The sequence below is a fragment of the Corythoichthys intestinalis genome, chromosome 14 (genome assembly GCF_030265065.1).
Source record: "Corythoichthys intestinalis isolate RoL2023-P3 chromosome 14, ASM3026506v1, whole genome shotgun sequence".
NCBI classification, from domain to species: domain Eukaryota; kingdom Metazoa; phylum Chordata; class Actinopteri; order Syngnathiformes; family Syngnathidae; genus Corythoichthys; species Corythoichthys intestinalis.
The window spans coordinates 11540083-11554763 of record NC_080408.1 but is presented as its reverse complement, the minus strand read 5'-3'; positions in this window follow the sequence as shown (position 1 = coordinate 11554763).

Sequence of the window (14681 nt, the reverse complement as noted above, 5' to 3'; positions counted from 1 at the left end):
CTGTGTTTACCGCCATATATATACACTCACCGGCCACTTTATTAGGTACACCATGCTAGTAACGGGTTGGACCTCCTTTTGCTTTCAGAACTGCCTCAATTCTTTGTGGCATAGATTCAACAAGGTGCTGGAACCATTCCTCAGAGTTTGGTCCATATTGACATGATGGCATCAGACAGTTGGTGCAGATTTGTCGGCTGCACATCCATGATGCGAATCTCTCGTTCCACCACATCCCCAAAGATGCTCTATTGGATTGACATCTGGTGACGGTGGAGGCCATTTGAGTACAATGAACCCATTGTCATGTTCCAGAAACCAGTCTGAGATGATTCCAGCTTTATGACATGGCGCATTATCCTGCTGAAAGTAGCCATCAGAAGTTGGGTACATTGTGGTCATAAAGGGATGGACATGGTTACAACGATGCTCAATTGGTACCAAGGGGCCCAAAGAGTGCCAAGAAAATATTCCCCACACCATTACACCACCACCACCACCAGCCTGAACCGTTGATACAAGGCAGGATGGATCCATGCTTTCATGTTGTTGATGCAAAATTCTGACCCTACCATCCGAATGTCGCAGTAGAAATCGAGACTCATCAGACCAGGCAATGTTTTTCCAATCTTCTATTGTCCAATTTCGATGAGCTTGTGCAAATTGTAGCTTCAGTTTCCTGTTCTTAGCTGAAAGGAGTGGCACCCGGCGTGGTCTTCTGCTGCTGTAGCCCATCTGCCTCAATGTTCAACGTACTGTGCGTTAAGAGATGCTCTTCTGCCTACCTTGGTTGTAACGGGTGGTTATTTGAGTCACTGTTGCATTTCTATCAGCTCGAACCAGTCTGGCCATTCTCCTCTGACCTCTGGCATCAACAAGGCATTTCCGCCCAAAGAACTGCCGCTCACTGGATATTTTTTCTTTTTCGGACCATTCTCTGTAAACCCTAGAGATGGTTGTGCGTGAAAATCCCAGTAGATCAGCAGTTTCTGAAATACTTAGACCAGCCCTTCTGGCACCAACAACCAAGTTCAAAGTCACTCAAATCACCTTTCTTCCCCATACTGGTGCTCGGTTTGAACTGCAGGAGATTGTCTTAAACCATGTCTACATGCCTAAATGCACTGTGTTGCCGCCATGTAATTGGCTGATTAGAAATTAAGTGTTAACGAGCAGTTGGACAGGTGTACCTAATAAAGTGGCCGGTGAGTGTATATATTTTTTGTGTGTGTGTTCAATGTATTCATTCAGACTTAGCATTGAAAATAGATACATACACAACGGGATTGGCGATGCGGCGGCGTAGGGTTGGTCGCCAACGGGCTTACACTCATAAGAGATTCACACGATTACTGGGTTCTAGATCACAGAACTGATTTGTGTACACTCTACCCCTTTCAATCACTTAGCTTATAGTCTTATAGACACCCCCACCCCCATTCTCCTCTTTCACTGGCCAATTGGCCCCCACATGGTGTAAACCGGAAATACATCTCGCTGACGATAGCACTAGCATATTAGTAACTAGTTTAGATGTTCAATGTATTTCTTGTTGTTGTTTATGTATTTCTTTTCTTTCTTCTCTTGTATTTCTTTTCTTCTGTCCCCCCATAATCCCTTCCTGTTCGCTGCTTTGTCATAATGAAAAGGTATTTTGAAGGATCACAATGGGAGTATGTCAGACTCTCCATGTGAAACATTAAAACTGTTCAGAATCCGGGCACTTAGACTTCCATTCTCTGTGTCAAACAGCTGAACAGGACAGGTTTAAAAAAAAAAAAAAAAAAAAAAAAAATAGATACATATAAGAGAAGGTTTAAACATGTTACTGTCCCACTGAATTATTTTTAAAAAAGAATAACGCAGCAAAATGCTTGTCTTTACTAAACGCTTCATTGAGTGAGTCCACTCAAATCCACTCACGCTGCTGAGACTAGCCTAACGTCACTTACACAATGAGTTGCCACAGCACACTACTGCTAGTGTTTAACAAGCTGAACGATGATTGACAGGCCTGCGGCTTTGAAGATAGCGCTGCAAAGCGAAAGCTCCTCTGGCAAGATCAAAGTAGCAACCCTGTCACTCAGCGTTAATTTTAACAAGCAAACTCCAGCTGCCTACTGAGCAAGAAAAGAAGCGGGAGGGAGCGTGAGAGGCTGTACGTGATCGGATGAGGACATCTCTATAAAATACTGTATTTATTTATGTGTGTATCTATTTAATAATTGAAAAAAAAAAAATCTGCGATGGACTGAGGGCGCAAAGTTTGAAGGGCGAAGTACCAAGGGATGCCACTTTGGAGGAGGGTATGTGTAAATCATGCAGCTCTTGTTGCACGAAATGAATGAACATTGATAAGTTACACACAAAATCCCTGTGTTCAAATGACAAAACTTCCCCAAAAATGGTGAGTTTCATACTCACTTTCAAGACTTTTCAGGCTATATATTTTGAAGAGGAAAAAAGATGCAGCAGAGTAGCGTTGTGGCTTAACGTTCCATATTCTCCCGGATGCTTGCATCAGAACAGGCATCTAGGTGTGGACTTTACCGGCATGTATCATGCCTATAAAAAAGCAGTTGGCCCATCATTCACTTTTAAATTGTGCCATTTTTACATATTGATTCCTCATGGCCTTCACATTTCACAGAAAACTCCAGGTATTACAGCCACCCTCAGACTTCCATGAGTCATTCCGCTTGGGTTGCTGCGCATACTTGTCGAGTTTATGCATGGTGGGCGATGTCTGGACCTGAGAATCAACATACCTTGATCGTGCAAAAGTCAAACAGATGTACTTACCTACACAGGGGTGAGTGCGGCTTCTACATTAGCTACCTCTTTGACTGCACCTGGGTGCTTCTGTAATTAAAAATATAGTTTCCACGTCTACAAAAGCCCATTTAGGTGGAAAAGCGGCTACCTCGATCGCACCGGGTGCCTTCTGTGAAAAGTCTGCTGTTGTGAGTACATCATCCTTCACCTCTCATCACCTTCCTAGCTCCATAACAAACACATATCCCTCAGCGCAATTCATACTGCCACGCACAAGCCATCTGTCCGCATTTTCTCAGAGGGTATGGAGCGCCCCAAGGCCTAGTAACGTTCATTTTAGTGTGCGCATTGTATTTAGTGAACCAATATCTGTAAATTTAGTTGCCATAAAGAATTCATAATGAACACACATGCGAGAATATATTTCATTCCCCCTGCCACCGACCGGCTGGGTTCTTTTAGAAAGTGGTAGTGGGGGTGGGGTGTGCGTCACGGCATCAAAAATGCATTAGGAATATAAAAGTTTAAACAGCCGCAAGCTGTTGCGCGTACCCTAAAGACCCGTCCACCGCGACATAGCGGCTTGACATTATCCCGAGCTAATTGCATCAGGGGGTACAACGACTCTCATTTCAGCCATTATCCTCTAATGAGTCCCCTGAAGGATACAAAACTGTACAGGAGCCGCCAAGTGACGGCTTGGACAAGATTCTACCTGGCCTGACAAAAACCAAGCAGGATCTTCACATTGTTTTCTTTCCAAGGACCAAATCTGCCATGTTTTTTGACAACCAACCACAGACTCAATTAACAGAATAACTTAGCCACTCTTTTCCAAATGTCAATCTAGCAACCTTTCCTCTGTAGCATTTACCGATGAGTGAGTTCACCTAATTCGGCCTGACACTTCAATCCCGTATTTTAATGATGAGGGATCGGAGGTTCAGACAACTATCATTTCTTCTGGCTCACCCTTCTTTTTTCATTCTAGACATTCCCTTTTCCGTCAGCGCGACTTGACCTTAAGCTACAAGCCGACAGTCGCGGCCGCCTGACACCGACTGCTTTAGCATTCCGCGCTCGAGCTACTCATCCATCAGCGCTTTAAGGTCACCTCCTATTTGCAGTCACTCTATCAAAAAAGATGCCCAACGGCAATTATATATGTGTGCCCACACACGTTGGATTCATACATAATATCCGAAATGTAAGCAGTAAGATGCGGTGCAAATTGAGAGGAATATTCTCAACGCATCAGCTCATCTTTGCTCCTGTTTGTGTCTAACTCGCAGCATCTCAGCACAACAAGTGAATCATAATGTTTTGATAAAGTGGAAACGCCGCCATGAATATATTTTCTCTGAATATTGACCAAAAGAAACTTGACAGGCTCTTTAATTCAGAGCAACTAAAAACTACTGTGTTTACTGCATTAAAATTTTAGAGTGCATTGCTCAAGACTTAAAGTGCCTTTGACAGCATAACAAAAATCTTAAATAGCATTATTATGTGAATTAGAATCATATTTTGAGACGATTCGACTATATACAACAATTTGGCAAAGCGCAGATGATGAGAAATTAGTCTTTTAGCTCATTCACTCCCAGCCATTTTCACCGGTGCAACCCCCTTCGCTCCCGGCCGTTTTACTGGATTTTGACTGATTTTGCAAGGCCCACAGAAAATTCTGTTCTATTGCTATATAAACATGGAAACATGGATCTTACCAAAAGAAAGGTTAGACTCTCTTCTTTCAGCAGGAAAAAAGTTAATTCATATCTTTTTCCATTCTTTAGAAATCAGTAGAGATGTCCCGATCGATCGGGTCCGATCACGTCATTTTCAAAGTATCGGAATCAGCAAAAAAATATCGGACATGCCTTTTTTAATACATATATATATGTATATATCTATAATATTTTTGTTGTTGTTATTAAATCGTTTTCTAATTGTATTTAACGTTACAGACAAAATGTCTTACACTCATCCAGAGTCTTTAATTTTGGCTTAAAGTGGGGTTGTCAAATTTATCACGTCAACGGCGGTAATAACATTAAAATATTCAACGTAATTAACGCATGCACTGCACGACCCACTCACGCATTGTTCAATCTATAATGGCACCGTGTTACGTATACATAGAACTAAAAGGCAACGCATAATGAGTAGAGAGAATTTTGGCAGCCTTTGAAGCCTATTTTTAATTGGCTAAAGCCTTACAATCCCTCTCTCAATGATCAGAAATATTGTGGGAAGCAATGTGGGGAAGAAAGGTAGTAGTTGATCTTTTTCTTAACACCCTATTTTATTTACCAACGCTGAGAAGATGTATCAATTGGTACCATTACGCAGAGTCATGGTTGCACTTCCCATCATGCATTTGGGCAGAAGTTAAATGGCTGAATTATCATTTACTGAAAGCTCATAAAAATCCACTAGATGACAATATTTAGTCACAATATACAAAGTCACATTTGTCATTTAAGAATTACAAGTCTTTCTATCCGTGGCTCCCTCTCACAGAAAGAATGTTAATAATGTGAATGCCATCTTGGTGATTTATTGTCATAATAAACAAATACAGTACTTATGTACTGTATGTTGAATGTATATATTCGTCCGAGTTTTATTCATTTTTTTCTTAATGCATTGCCAAAATGTATATGATCGGGAAAATGTATCGGGAATGTTTGGAATTGAATCGGGAGCAAAAAAAAAAAAGCAATCGGATCGGGAAATATCGGGATCGGCAGATACTCAAACTAAAATGATCGGGATCGGATCGGGAGCAAAAAAACATGATCGGAACAACCCTAGAAATCAGCATTAGAAAATAGCTTAGTTTGAGCAATTTTCCCATTTCTAATGAAAAAACAGAGAAATTTAGCTTTTTCTAAACGCATACATTTCAAACATAACTTTGACTTTAACACAGCTATTTTTTGCTTTAGTTACATCCCAAACATCTGAATAATGTTTTCCTTTGACAAAATAATATAAACGAAAAGACCAATAGAGCTTTTGATAGCAAAGTAACAATTTATTTACACATAACTAAACTATTGAACTGAGAGATGACGCTGTTGTGGCTGCGACAGCCGGGGTAAACTTTTCCCTCATCGCCGCCTGTCTCATAAAGATGGATTTTTTTTTTTATCTTTCTTTTGTGGTGACCACTGCCTCGTGGCGGAGTTCGCCTGGGGAACTTGTGTTCCTGGAGGGGAACTGGTTTGGCAGTGCGCGTTTCCAGCTGAGTCGCGGGACACTGGAGGGTCCGGGGGATGCGAGCGGCTGAGCATGGCGTCGCGGGCTCTGCTTAGCGAGCAGCACGGACCCAACGGCATCGTCCGCTGCACTGTTCTATTACTTGAATCTCTCAAGATTGTTAAAATTGATATTAAATATGTATGACCAAATATGTTAGATAACGCACAGGCTTCCATAGGGTGTCCTAATTTTTTCACATGACTGTAAATGAGACCTCGATGTATGTATGTGTGAAACTGTAGAGCACAACAACAACAACAAATTATTCCGTTCTTTCCGAAGCCCGTAAAGCTCTTTACAAGGCTATTACAATCTCTTGTACACCTAAAAATAAGACTCACTGTTTTCTTGTGCAAAAGGCAGAATCAATTGAGAGCTAGGAGAGCGGCCCATTGACAACCAAACATGCTCGACCAACCGTTTTGAAGCTTGATAATATTTATTCAACTTGTTAGGATGAATATTCAATAGGAAAAAATAAGATTGGATAGTTTCACATTTGACAATTCAACACAAACAGCAGGTATGGTCAAAGGCTTTTTTGGCCTTTACACATACTATGGTCAAAACAGGTTGTATACAGTGCAAAATAGTGAGGAAAAATATGTATATATATCATCCAACACAAAAAGGGTTTGGAGGATATCTCTTTGTGAAGTTAGGTGTTGTACCCATCACCTTATCAAAAGCATATACGTGTATGCAATCAAGCTTCTCGAACACACACCTACAGTGGGACAAATAAGTATTTAGTCAACCACTAATTGTGCAAGTTCTCCCACTTGAAAATATTAGCGAGGCCTGTAATTGTCAACATGGGTAAACATCAACCATGAGAGACATAATGTGAAAAAAAAAAAAAACAGAAAATCACAATGTTTGATTTTTAAAGAATATATTTCCAAATTAGAAGGGAAAATAAGTATTTGGTCAATACCAAAAGTTCATCTCAATACTTTGTTATGTACCCTGTGTTGACAATAACGGAGGCCAAACGTTTTCTGTAACTCTTCACAAGCTTCTCACACACTGTTGCTGGTATTTTGGCCCATTCCTCCATGCAGATCTCCTCTAGAGCAGTGATGTTTTGGGGCTGTCGTTGGGCAACACGGACTTTCAACTCCCTCCACAGATTTTCTATGGGGTTGAGATCTGGAGACTGGCTAGGCCACTCCAGGACCTTGAAATGCTTCTTACAAAGCCACTCCTTTGTTGCCCTGGCTGTGTGTTTGGGATCATTGTCATCTTCAATGCCCTTGCTGATGGAAGGAGATTTTCACTCAAAATCTCTCAATATATGGCCCCATTCATTCTTTCCTTTACACAGATCAGTCGTCTAGATCCCTTTGCAGAAAAACAGCCCTAAAGCATGATGTTTCCACCCCCCTGCTTCACAGTGGGTATGGTGCAATTCAGTATTCTTTCTCCTCCAAAGAGGAGAACCTGTGTTTCTACCAAAAAGTTCTATTTTGGTTTCATCTGACCATAACACATTCTCCCAGTCTTATTCTGGATCATCCGAATGCTCTCTAGCGAACCTCAGACGGGCCTGGACGTGTACTTTCTTCAGCAGAAGGACACGTCTGGCAGTGCAGGATTTGAGTCCCTGGCGATGCATTGTGTTACTGATAGTAGCCTTTGTTACTGTGGTCCCAGCTCTCTGTAGGTCATTCACTAGGTCCCCCTGTGTGGTTCTGGAATTTTTGCTCACCGTTCTTGTTATCATTTTGACGCCACGGGGTGAGGAGGGAGTTGAAAGTCCGTGTTGCCCAACAACAGCCCCAAAACATCACTGCTCTAGAGGAGAACTGCATGGAGGAATGGGCCAAAATACCAGCAACAGTGTGTGAAAAGCTTGTGAAGAGTTACAGAAAACGTTTGGCCTCCGTTATTGCCAACAAAGGGTACATAACAAAGTATTGAGATGAACACTTGGTATTGTCCAAATACTTATTTTCCACCATGATTTGCAAATAAATTATTTAAAAATCAAACAATGTGATTTTCTGGATTTTTTTCCACATTCTGTCTCTCATGGTTGAGGTTTACACATGTTGACAATTACAGGCCTCTGTAATATTTTCAATTGGGTAAACTTTCACAATTAGTGGTTCACTAAATACTTATTTGCCCCACTGTATATAAAAATTGAAAAGATTCATAGTGAAGAAAAAAACATACTATATATCATTGAAAAAAGTATTTTCAAAAATATTGACAAGTAGTTCAGTTCAATTTTTTCAGCCATACGACCCAATAAAGTTTTTCTTTTTCTTTTTTTCTGCGCACTCAATAAAGTTTCTTCTTGAACACGTCACGGAGCCACGTCACACATAACCCACTCTTCCGCCGTTTGCACACTGCTGTCACTTCTACTCGCCGAGACGCCGACTCATCCGAGGAAAACAACGACAAGTACGGCTCATATTCTTCCTTGAGTCAACAAAATAATGCATTAGCTTGTGCTAAATTTAGTTTTCGATTCATTCTGGATGTTTCAAAGTCGCTCGCTCAATCCAACTGGCCGTTGCTCGCTTCGCATGCCTCCCTTTCCTTAGTTGACGCCTCGCTCGGCAATTCATTAAAAATGTTCACATTAGGTTCGTCCTTCTTAACTTCACAACGGCTCTTGGGATATGGAGTCTTTTGTGCTGCTTACGGTTTTGAAAAAGGACAAGAAATGATGGAAATATGAATATAAACACACAGTCCATGCAGTGTTTCAATGCATAATTATGAGTGCAATAAAACTATAAAACTCAAATGACATTATCTCCTGTTTTACTTGGTCGATTGACTTCAAATAAAAACTGGTGTGCTTCCGTACTTTCAAATGAGAGCAACCAACGGAACGTGGGTGAAGTAATTACAGCGTGACGAGGCTTCAAAGATGGTATGCGTAAACGTGACTGCAGCCGACACGTTCGGTGTTAAAGGGTTATATGGCGACTGGCAGAGGGAATGTGGAAGTGGTCGTGCCATAAAATTTTTGTACTGAAACACAGGAAATGCACATGTATGTATTTAAGGGGCAGTTTACATGGCGACTCTGCGACACAAAGACGCAATCACTGAGTTGCGGACTCGCCTTGCGTGCATATGGTGTCGGCGAAGACGAAAAATTCTGAATCCTGCCTCCAAAGTGGAAGAATCCGATTACGGGGGGTTTAGGGGGGGCCTCCTTGGCATGCATATCAAAGGCTCCTGCGGCGCGAGACCGCGTCGTTAACGTCAGCACTCGTACACGTCACATTGGGCGTGCGCAGTGGTGCTACTAAACATTAAAAACAGCAAGTATGGCGGAATGTCGGCTTTAATATACTCTTTTAATAATATTTTTTAATTAAATATGTTGAACGTTTCAATTTTTGTGCCTTTTTGAGCAAAAGAAAAATGACATTGCTTCGAATGGGCGGGCATATTTTTTTTTCCGGGCTGAGGGAGCTTGGTGGGGTCAAAGTGCATCATTCTCTGTCGCCCAGTAAATCTGCACTGCGCCCTAGGGCCTGGCATGAATACTACTACATCGTTTTCATGCGGAATCGCGACATTGTTCAAATGGAGACGCAAATGCAAATTTGACATTTTTCGTATTCTCGGAGAGTCACCATGTAAACGGCCCCTCAATCAAGGGTGTAGGTTTGCATAGGGACGGTAGTGACATAACACTTTCACAACTTTTCAGAATGCTCAAATTGTCCCCACCAACTTTTAAGCAACGTTATTTGCAGTATATAATGTGTTCAGTTATGTATGTCATTTAGATTGTCAAATTCTGTCAGCAGCCAGTTAAGGCTGCATAGGGGTTGAATTCCATCCCTACTCTCACCGATCGAAGCCAAATTGTGACATATTCGGTGGTTAATTTGCAAGGCTCACGTCATAGCACGCTGTCAAAAGACTAATTGTTTACTACCTAGTAAAAATAATTTCCGCATTTGTGATGTTTTCATAGTTTTTAAAGTGACGTTGGATCGTTAGCAGCAGAGCTGCTACGTCCAGGTAACCAGGATTAAAGACGATAGCATTTACATGGTACTAGCACGTTTCATTAGTTGTGTGCACGCATGTGTTTTGTGTGACATAACAGGCGGTATCACCATCCATCACCCACACAGTGTCAGCAGGGAACCACAAACACACAGCCCTAACGTGAATGTCGGCATTAGCGACAAATTGCTTCATCTGCCCACTCACATTCTCAGGCCTGGTATTTATGACTTTAAAGAAAGAAAGTGGTGTAATAAACACTCGGGTATGCAGACGGTTGTTTTTTTCTCCGAGCTGCAGAGCTCAATCTTACCCGTTTGTTTACGCTCCTTAATTAATTTTTACCTTATAATTGGTTACACCTCATCACCTTTTTCTTGCATTGGTACTCTGGAAGTTTGGGGAGTATTTAGAACTTGTGGTTAGTTATTGGAAAATAAATAAATAAGTAAGCAGAAAGGTTGACAGTCTGCCACAATGTCTAGCAGGGAGCCACTGCTTGCATTTTGTGGCACTAATTAGACCCATGAGCCGATTGTTTGCGCTCGTTGTTATATTTCAGGAAGCCAACAAGCACCGGAACTACCACGAAAAGGGGAGGAAAAAAGACATTCACCTCATGATCAAGATCATTGGAATGATTAGGAAAAACAGCTGTAAGAAAAACTGCATAGATTTATCTAATTAATTGGAAATAGTACATTGGTTGAGCCAGCCGTCCTGATAACCGTCACCCTTGAATTATTTTTCTGTATGTAAAACGTAATTATTATAATTTTTTTTTTTTTTTTTTTTAAACAAATAATCTTACAATAATTTTACTCAAACCTGGATGAAATAGGTTGATATTTGAGTGGTATAAGAACATGGGAAAATAATAATTATCGGAAATATTTTTACTTTTACTGAGATAAACTCAAACACAAGCTGCGTTCTAACACCGGATTTAGGTGGAAACAGGACGAAAGTTTTGGTGCATACAAGCAGGCAGGAGTGTCTCAAGAGTGATTTGGTCGAGGATTCAAGGTGATTATTATATAAAATAGCACCATGCATGCACTTTGAAATGTGAAAAAAATGAATGGGAAAAAATTAGAGCAACTACCTTGAAATATTTGCGTAAAATGAATGTTAATGAATGATAACCGTGTGTTTTTTCTTTTTCTTTTAGAATAGAATAGAATAGAATAGAATAGAATAGAATAGAATAGAATAGAATAGAATAGAATAGAATAGAATAGAATAGAATAGCCCTTTATTGTCATTATATGGTTGTAACATTCAAATAATTAGGTAATTTTCAGCCAACTGCCCGTTTTTTGTGCAAAGAAAACTAGTAATTAAGACATTTCTGATCCGTACAAAAAAAAAAAAACGACTTTTATGTGTTTTATTTTATGTAACATTTCACTCTAAAAAGAACGAGGACCAGATAGCCGGCAAGACGTCTGAGGCAATAGTTACATCGGAATTCAACCTTAATAGGTTGTGATTGTATATAGAAAAATGCAAAATTTGCTTTTGTTGAGTACAATTTAGATTATTATTAGGGCTGTCAAATTTATCGCGTCAACGGGCGGTTATTAATTTTTTAAAAATTAATCACGTTAAAATATTTGATGCAATGAACGCATGCACGGAATGACCACATGCGTTGCCTCAAACAGTTTACAATGACGCCATTTTAGCACATTGAGAGCGAAAAGGCAGAGAAATGAGAGTGGACACAGGCGATTATTGGACCGCGCCTTTTATTGGCGTAAGCTTTGGCAACTCTTTCGCAACAAATATAAGTATTGTGACGAACGCCGTGGAGAAGAATGACAGGAGACAATCTTTTTTTTAACATGCTTAATTGAACACAATAAAGAACAAACTGAATACCATTTGCAGCCACCACTGACAGTCATTGTTGCCCAACTTCCCAACATGCATTTGGGCGGAACAGTTAAGTCGCTACAGTATCATTTAGTGAAAGCACAACAAAAATAATATTCCTATCTCTCAAAAAAAATAATGTTCACAAAAAGAAAAGCGCTCAATGCAAACAGAACTGGCCTTCCCAATCAAAATAGCTATGCAAATACACATAAAACTTACTCAGACTTTGCCTTGGCTAGATCTCTAATTAATATAAAACTCGCCATTTGTGGTGTATTTCAATCACTACCTTACGTAGTTAAAGACACTGTGAAAGAACGGCAGGGAGCCCATGTGACGTCCCGCTCGGCAATTAGTTTATTTTTTGATTGAAAATTTTATTAAAACGTAAACATTAAGAGGGTTTTTAATATAAAATTACTATAACTTGTACTTAAAGGTATCTTTTAAAAACTACTAGTCTTTTTATCTATGTTAATGCCATCTTGTGGATTTGTTGTTATAATAAAGCAATACAGTACTTATGTACAGTATATTGAATGTTTATGTCCGTCTTGTGTCTTATTTTTCCATTCCAACAACAATTTACAGAAAAATATGGCATATTTTAGAGATGGTTTGAATTGCGATTAATTACGATTAATTATGATTTATTAATTTATAAGCTGTCATTAACTCGATTAAAAATTTTAATCGTTTGACAGCCCTAATATATACTGCATATATAAATGTATACATATACTGTATATAAGCACATTTTGATTATTCATTTATCAGCGCTATTCTCTTTTAAATCATTTTATTTTCCACTCCTGCCTTCCTCTTTTTATCGATCAAACCAGCCCAGCACCACGGCTAGTAGCTAACGTGTCTCATCACAGACCCTGATTAGTGGGCGGAGCTGCATGCATACACACTAACATCATTGACAGTGTATTATATTTTAGAGATGGGTTGAATTGCGATTAATTACGATTAATGAATTTTTAAGCTGTGATTAATTCGATTAAAAATGTTAATCATTTGACAGCCCTAAATTGATTATGCATGCTTTCTTCAAGTATTAAGTTTCTGATGGGAAAATTGAATGGTTTATTAGCTGTTGAAAACGTATGTCAAAATTGCACCAAAAAAAAAAAAAAAAAAAATTAAGTCACTATTTTGGGCAAAACTTTATATGGATATGTTAAATATTTCTATTAATCCTGAAAATATAGGTGATTATCTCTGCATTTAGTGATTTTTGTGCATCTAACGTAAAATCTGAAAACTTTGTAGCCATTTTAAGTTTAGTTATACTTATATAAAAAAAAATAATAATAATTGGGATTTTACTCAGGAACGACTTTGAAATCTTTGATACCGCTGCTCATGGAAACTCATGGAAACCTGTTTTGGCTTTAGGTCACTAGCGGCTTTGGTTTTGATAATATTTGAATTTTACATTTTTGAAAATAGGTCCCGTACGGAGTGGCTCCGCACCCCGTTTCCCGTCAACTGATAGTCGTTAGAGCCCCGAAGCAGGCCTGTATGTTTTTTTTTCTTCCTTTTTTTCCTCCCAGTCATCAGCACTCATTCCACCCACCTGCTCTGCACACCTTATCATTATTATAGCCTCCCTACATATACACCCATAGCCCTCACTGCAAGATATGAGTGTTTTTTTTTTAGTTAACCTGTGGATCGTGATACACCTTTTGACCTTGTGGATTTTTGCCTCTATCCTGTTCCTCGTCTGCGCTTCTGCCCTCTTGCCTGCATTCCAGCAACCGGTGACAAGAATCGGACTCGGAACGTATCCTGCCTGGGCCTTTGCCTTGCCTTTTTGTAATTAGAGCTGACTGTTTAGGCATAAAAAACGAAAAAAAATCCTGCTTGAAAGAAAGATAGTCGAGCCTGAATTTACTGCTGTAGCCACACTTATTCCAGCAGGGTGCTAAAAGGTTTATTTTGTACTGTGTCGCATTGCACTTAAAATCGAACCCAGCACAGTGCAGTAGTGTTGTTAGGGAAACGAGCGTGTCCTACGTCCTGCCTCTGACGCCTGCCACTGTTAGCCATCTGACTTTAGCCTCTCTCTCCGTTGCGGTACTCTTAAATGAGCTCATTTGCAGCTACCGTCGTTTGCGTGTGGGCGGACTGTCTGGAGGTCACAACTTTATGTCGGGATTGTCGCATGCTTATCCCATTAAATCGACTCAACTTTGTCCAACTAGGTGTTCACCTAGATTTTGACAATTTTTATTTTTATAGGAAAGTGGTTAAATTACTCATAGCTAATTCGAAATGTCACATGATGATGCGCCATTTTAGCAGGATAGGCAACACCTAAAATAAATGGCGCCATTTCCATTTAATCCAATATACAAGTCAGGGGTCGCGTTAACTGAATATTTTCCGTCGTTGACCGGTTTTTTAAAACGGTGACGGAAAAAACTGAAGTCTGTCCGTCATTTTGACAGATTGCAATTCACACCCCAGACCACAGGGTGGCGAGTGAGCATATTAATTAGCTATTGTCTCTCTTAATGCATGACGTCGTTGGCTATTCTGTCAGAATATTGTAGCGTCACCGGGGTCTGGCGGCGGCACCGTGATTGACACATCAACGCGAGGTTCTTATTGGTGCACCCGGTGTGCCAGCGCGTCATCCAATTGGTGGACTAGATTGCCGCCTGTGTAAGACCCCAATCACATGACGTCACAACTCCGCCCCCCTTACTGGAGCCGCCATATTGTGTGTCAGCTTGTCGTGTTTACACATTACC